General features: G+C 35.3%; 1 long non-coding RNA gene across 1 annotated transcript; it reads left to right on the forward strand.

Moving 5' to 3' along the window:
• The first annotated feature begins 283 nt into the window (after window positions 1–283).
• LOC107766546 (uncharacterized) lies at window positions 284–5,829 on the forward strand. Its single transcript, XR_012696354.1, has 2 exons — window positions 284–547; window positions 840–5,829. It is a non-coding gene; the product is annotated as an uncharacterized LOC107766546 (long non-coding RNA).
• Window positions 5,830–7,012: the final 1,183 nt, after the last annotated feature.

Consider the following 7,012-nt stretch of genomic DNA (forward strand, 5'->3'; position numbering starts at 1 on the left):
ATTCTTAACCAAATAAATAAATATTAAAATTTGGACTATCGCATAAGATATATAATACATAATAATATAGTATAATATTTTTGGGGGCCTCTAAAATTTGGGGCCCAAGGCAATGACTTGAGCAGCCTTACCCTCCAGCCGGCCCTGAGTCCAATTTGCCATTTTCTTTTTTTTCTTGAGTTGTATTCTCTTAGTTGGTAATAAAATTGCTTATTTACAAAAAAATAAAAAAAATAAAATACTAAAATCGTTCCTATAATCTTGTGGTCAGATTCTTTCTTACAAGAAAGTGTAATTTAGGATAAAATAAAATAATAAAGGTAAAAGATCTTCAAAAATATAAAAGTAGCATTAATTACAAAAGATTAAAAGAAGTGACAAAATTTGTACTCCAATATTGAGGACCCGACCCGGCCCATCTCTAATTATAAAAAAATACCTACCATTCAAATCAAAGCTCCAAACTGACACGAAAGGCAAATCACAAACAGAGGAAGAAATCAAAGAGTTGGTGAAGCCATCAAAGCAGATGGAGGTTGTTGATGAGGTGAGTTCTTTTGTTGAACACACTTTTTGTTTTTTTCTATGGCTAAAAGGTGTATAATTCCGTGTTTAATTTTACTTAAATTACTGTTAATAATGTTAAAGTCACACTAGAAAAGTATAACCAATGCATCAAACGTGTCGGAAATACTGAAAGTTTCAATTTTGTTACTATTTCTTTGTAAAATTTAGATAGAAGAAATCAAACATGTTTCAGGTTTATCTTTTCTAAACTCATGGTTGAAATGTCTAATATTGGAGTGCTTTTAAAAAATTGTCTGGTTGTTCTAATCTAGGTCACGGCAGTTCACTTCCCAGAGGAAATACTTGGGGACATCCTCAGCAGGTTAACTGTGCGGTCTCTTCTTCGTTTCGAATGTGTTTCAAAATTTTGGAATACATTGATCTCCAAGCCTTACTTTAACGTGAAGCATCTCAATCATGCCAAGAATGATCAAAATTCCCAAAAGTTTCTTATTTGCCAAAAGTGCCCTAAGGATTGTATATTTTCCATGTATTGTTGTCCTTTATCCTCGGTTCAACTGGTTGAGGATGTACAGAAACTTGATTGCCCTTCAAACTCTAGACCAAGGTACTGCGAAATCAATTATTTTTACAATGGCTTGGCTATTATCACGGTTGATAATATTTTTGATGCAACGCCCATACTCTTGCTATGGAACCCCTCCACAAGAGAATCAATTGTACTTCCTAATCCAGAATTTCCTTTGAAGGGAGATTCCTATTTGGGATTGGGTTAATGACCAGTGTTTTTAAGCGCGAGAAGCGCAAAAAAGCGACAAGGGCTCGCCTCGCTTCAAAAGCGAAGCGCACGCTTTATTAAAGTGAAGCGCAATTCTTAAAAAACATAATGTAAACCTTGCAAAGACACAATATAAAATTATAAATAATCAAAAAGTTCAAATTGTCAAAATCAAAGCTACTAAATTACTAGAATAAACCTCTTATTCTTCTACTCTTCTTGTTCTTCTTCAAGATTGTCAAAATCTTGAATTCCTCTATTATCTTCATATTGCTCATCATCTTCCTCCTCCCCCTTCTATTCCTCTTCATGATCACTTTCATCTTCATCAATTAGGGATAGGGATCGACTTGTAGTAGCCACACTTTTTCCCTTCCTAATCGAGCTTGAACTTGAAGTATTCCCCCTTAAACCATAAGGATTCTCCCCAACTCCACTAGCAACCGCAACATCACCCCAAGTGAAATTAGAATCGCCTTCAAATACTTCTTCATCTTCACAATTTTCGGGGACTCCGGTTAGCCACTCATTAGCCTCATCAATATTGTCCAAAAGAATTGGATCAATTAGATTGCGGTGGTTGTAGCGACGCCTCAATGCTCTATTGTATTTTATGAACACTAGATTATGGAGGCGCTTCAAGGTTAGTCGATTCCTCTTCTTTGTATGAATCTGATTCATACAAACAAGATGTGTCAACTAATTAGTAGGAGTTGGGACAATTGAGATATAATTTACTTTATCTCAAAACACGAAATAATTCTTTTTATTTCTCACGTGTTCAAAAACGCTCCAGTTCCTTTCACACCCGGATGAGCTACAAGTTAAACTTAGAACTCTGATGGCGAAAGTCTGTAAATCCGGAGTCTCTACACCATATTGGTCCCACCACTCAACTATAGAAGTGAAAAAAAAATTCAAGAGTTAATAAGTATAAAAAATACATTAAAGTTAGAGCTATAAAATATAGAAGCACTTGGTCACCTGGCGATTTCGTCTTTCTTTGTTTAATAGCAAGTCGGAGCTTAAAAAGTCCCTCAGCTGCCTTGTAAATAGCAACCTGATCTACTATCTTTTCTTGCATGTCTTCATCTGGGGTCAACTTGATAACAACCTCATGGAATCCTGTCCACACTTCTCTAGCCAATGAATTATTCTCATGCTGATCATAAAAGAGTGACAGGTTCAGAATAAGTCCAGCTGCATGCAAAGGTGTATGAAGTTACTCACTCCATCTTGCATCAATGATCTGAAAGACCTTTGCATATTTCTGCTCATCAGTGAATGATGCTTGAATAGCCTCCTTGGCCCTATCCATAGCTTCATAGAGGTAGCCCATTGGTGGTTTTTGCTCCCCATCCACCAAACGGAGTACTTTAACCAAAGGGCCACCAATTTTAAGAGCATGAAGGACATTATTCCAAAAAGAATAAGAAAGAATAATGCGTGCAACATCTTTCCCTGCACTTTCCTTTGCAAATTTACTCTTGCTCCATTCCTCTGAAGTGAACAACTTTCTCAAATTGGATTTTTGTAAGTGGATACTATGTAAAGTCAAGAAAGCAGTGGCGAACCTTGTCTTGCCCGGTTTCACCAAATTTTTTTGTCCGGTGAATCTTCTCATCATATTCAATAACAAGCGTCGCTGAGAAATATAAGAATGTACCCTAACGCCCTAGCCAAAAACTGTAGAGAAGGGTTTTTCCTTGAAAATGTCCCCGAAGATTAAGTTGATACAATGAGCCGCACATGGAGTCCAATAGACATTCTTGTACGCTCCTTCCACCATGCCACCCGCTTTCACATTTTCACTCGCATTATCAGTGACCACTTGAACAACTTTGCTTGGGCCAATCTTTTCAATGGTGTTCTGAAACAAGGTGAACATTTTGATGTGGTCAGTGGATCATTTTCCCAGTTCTTGCCGTCCACTTATCCATCATAATGGAGCAGCCATACTTGTTCCACGCAACTTTATGTTCCTCCACAATTTTATTAGTCTTCTCCACTTCCTTATTTAGATAAGGACCTCTGATTTCATGATAAGTGGGAGGCTTCATTCCAGGTCCGTATTGACCAACGGCCTCAATAAAGTCTCCAAAAGTGTCAGTATAGTTGACACAATTAAGGGGAGCCCAACATCATAGACCCATCGTGCAAAAGCTCTAACTGCACGATCCCTCAAAATGTCCTTAGCAATTTTTTGTACATCTTTTCCACCGCTCTTTCCTTCCGGCTTCTTTGGGAAATAGCAATCTATAGGACCTTTAGTCCTACTCGTACCCGTCGATCCATGGCTTGAAGAGATTGCATCTCTTCCCCGTTTTGTTGGAAGTGACAATTCTTCAATATCATCGTAACCATCATCATCAAGATTGGTCACCAATGGTTGATAACTCATTTGATTTTTTTGCTCCTTCTTCTTCTCAACAAAATTCTTTATTTCATCCCTCACCTCCGGTGGACATTTCGGACAACTTGTGACGTTTCTATCGCCACCAATAAGATGGAATTTAAAGCGATAAATTCCACCCGTTGTAATCTTGTTACAAAAATTGCATACAATATTTGTATTCTTCTCATTAACTCTATCGCCATATCGCCAAGCCGGGTCTTTATCTTTCGATCTTTGAGACATTTTGAAATCCCTATTAAGATATAAGAAAATACATAATCAAATAAACTGAAAATACATATAATATATATAATAATTAATTTTATAAACCGAAATACACATTAAAAAAATCAAATAAACTAAAATATAACATATATAATTTTCTAAAATGAAATACATATAAAATTAATCAAATAAACTGAAAACATAACATATATATAATAATTAATTTTATATACTGAAAAATACATTAAGAAAATCAAATAAACTGAAAAATATAACATATATAAATAATAATTAATTTTATATACTGAAATATACATTAAAAAAATCAAATAAACTAAAATATAACATATATATATATATAATAATTAATTTTCTAAAGTGAAATACATATAAAATTAATCAAATAAACTGAAAAATATAACATATATAAATAATAATTAACTTTATATACTGAAATATACATTAAAAAATCAAATAAACTAAAATATAACATATATATATAATAATTAATTTTCTAAAATGAAATACATATAAAATTAATCAAATAAACTGAAAATATAACATATATAAATAATAATTAATATTATATACTGAAATATGCATTAAAAAATCAAATAAACTGAAAAATATAACATATATAAATAATAATTAATTTTATATGCTGAAATATACATTAAAAAAATCAAATAAACTGAAAAATATAACATATATAAATAATAATTAATTTTATAAACTAAAATACACATTAAAAGTAATAAATAAGAAGAATAAAAGGGGGGAAAAAACAAAATGGGTTAGAGATAAAAGGAAGAAGAAGACGCTGAAGTCTGAACAGTGCAAACTGGACTGTCAGAGTCTCAGAGATAAACGAAGAAGAAGAAGGAAGAAAGAAGGAAAAAGAAAGAAAAAAAAGCAGAATCTGACGGGACCAAGAAGAAGAAAGAAAGAAGAAAGAAAAATAAGAGAAGAAGAAAATTACCTGGACTGGTCAGCAATGTCAATGAAGTTGAACCCTAAGCTTTGGTCGACCTCGATCGAAGAAGAGAGAAGAAGAAATGGCCAATTTTTGTCAATTTAGGGTCTGTTTTGTATAATAGAAAAACAAACCCAAAGTTTTTTTTAAAAAAAAAAGGGCCCTCTGCGCTTTTTTAACGAAAGCGATCGCTTCGTCGCTTCCTCCGTTGAAGCGTGCGCTTCCCTCGGTCGAGTCGCCTCAGGCAGCTAGAAGCGACACTAAGTCGCGTCGCGTCGCTTCGCGCTTAAAGCGACGAAGCGATCGCTTTTCTAAACACTGGTTATGACTCAACTAGTGGCGACTATAAGATCCTTATTATTCACGATATCATATATAATGATGGTTTCCAATGGCCTAGTGAAATTCTCGCGCTGAAAAGTGGTCTCCGGAGAGAAATTGATAAACATCCTTGTGGCAGTCACAATGTGTTGTCTGGTATGCATTCTTTAGCATTTGTACACCAGGCATTTCATTGGATTGGAAAAACACAAGGAAATTATTTTGTGGTTTCATTTGGTATTTCAAATGAAGTGTATGGAGAAATACCATTACCTGAGGAAATATGCTTGCTGAGCGACATCAATGTTGGCGTTTCAGTATTGGAAGGAATGCTTTGTGCTTATTCTACTTATGAGTCTCATCGGGAGGAGGGCACTTTTAAGTTATGGGTAAAGAAAGACTATCACGTCAAGGAATCTTGGAATGCATTATTTACTATAAGAGATTCCGAGATTTATGTAGTTGTTCCGAAGTATAGGTTTGTAGATGGTGAGTTGTTATTCTGGTGCATACACTTTCAAGGTGGGACTAATGTATTTAGGACATCCAGAGAACCATCTGTATTATGGCCTCGAGCTCGTGGTCAGAAGGGATTTGCTTTTACGGAAAGCTTGATCTCTCCAAAGTTACTTACTTAGTATTTGCTTTTGTATGATGTGGCACTCTCTTTTTTAAGTTTAAGTGGTTAAACCCCCTACTCGTTTCCCTATTATTCTTTGTCTAATCTTATATACTAATTGCTAGAATTAATGCACTGCCTATTCTTCCCTAGTAGTTTTAGTGGAACAACATCCTAGCTGGATTGATAATTAATACTCTGAATCAATTAATTTAATGTTTGCTGATTAGAGTTGTGAGTTGGGCTTAAGTGCTATCGTATTTTTAAGGATTTGTGGCAGGATATGTTAAAACTTTTGTTAAGTGAGACATGGTAGAGAAATTAGCCATATTTGTTGTGCAATAATGTTCGTCAGCAGTGGCGGAGGCAGGATTACCGTCAAGGGGGTCAACAAAGGAAAAAAGTTAAAAAGTTTGTAGCTAGTGGGAATAGAACCAATGACCTCATAAAGTTTTTGAATCCCGTTGACCACTAAGTTTTACTTTTGGGTTGTGTCAAGGGGATTCAAAACATAATATATAGAGGTAAAAAATAGATTTTGCCTTACATATATAATGTAATTTTTTGGCGAAGGGGGTTCGGGTGAACACCCTTCCGCCCCCCCTAAATCCGCCCCTTTTCGTCAGTATTAGTGGGTTCACTTTTAGCAACTGTAAGACTTACCTTTCTTTTTTTCTGGTAAGAGCAATTGCAGCTGTCCCCGATAATAACTCGTTTTTGCTGTTGGTGCTTGTATGTACATGTTTTGATAGTCAAGGTAATTCAAGTTATGACATTTTCTTGGTCATTCATTTTCATGTTGAAAGAGTGTTTAACTATGTATGGGTGAATTTGTTTAGATATTATTACTTGAGGACTGTGCCTCTTTAGAAGTTTTAGCAAGTAAATATCATCCTTAAGTGAGTTGGGACGGCTGCTTTGTATAGTAGGGATGCGCGGGACCGCCGACGAACAATTAATCCAGTGTAATGAATCACACTGAAGGACAGACGGGGCAGAGGCACATCAACAAGGTAGTGCGTCCACCAAAATACCTGGACAACTTTGTGGTCCCTACCAAGGACAATAATGCATATTCCGTTAGAGATGAGGCAATACTAGAGAAGGGCACATAAGGAGGAGTCTACTATATAAATGAGCAGGAGACTAGTATGTAGGGATTATGCAAAATGA

This window comes from Nicotiana tabacum, chromosome 11 (genome assembly GCF_000715075.1).
Source record: "Nicotiana tabacum cultivar K326 chromosome 11, ASM71507v2, whole genome shotgun sequence".
Classification (NCBI taxonomy): Eukaryota; Viridiplantae; Streptophyta; class Magnoliopsida; order Solanales; family Solanaceae; genus Nicotiana; species Nicotiana tabacum.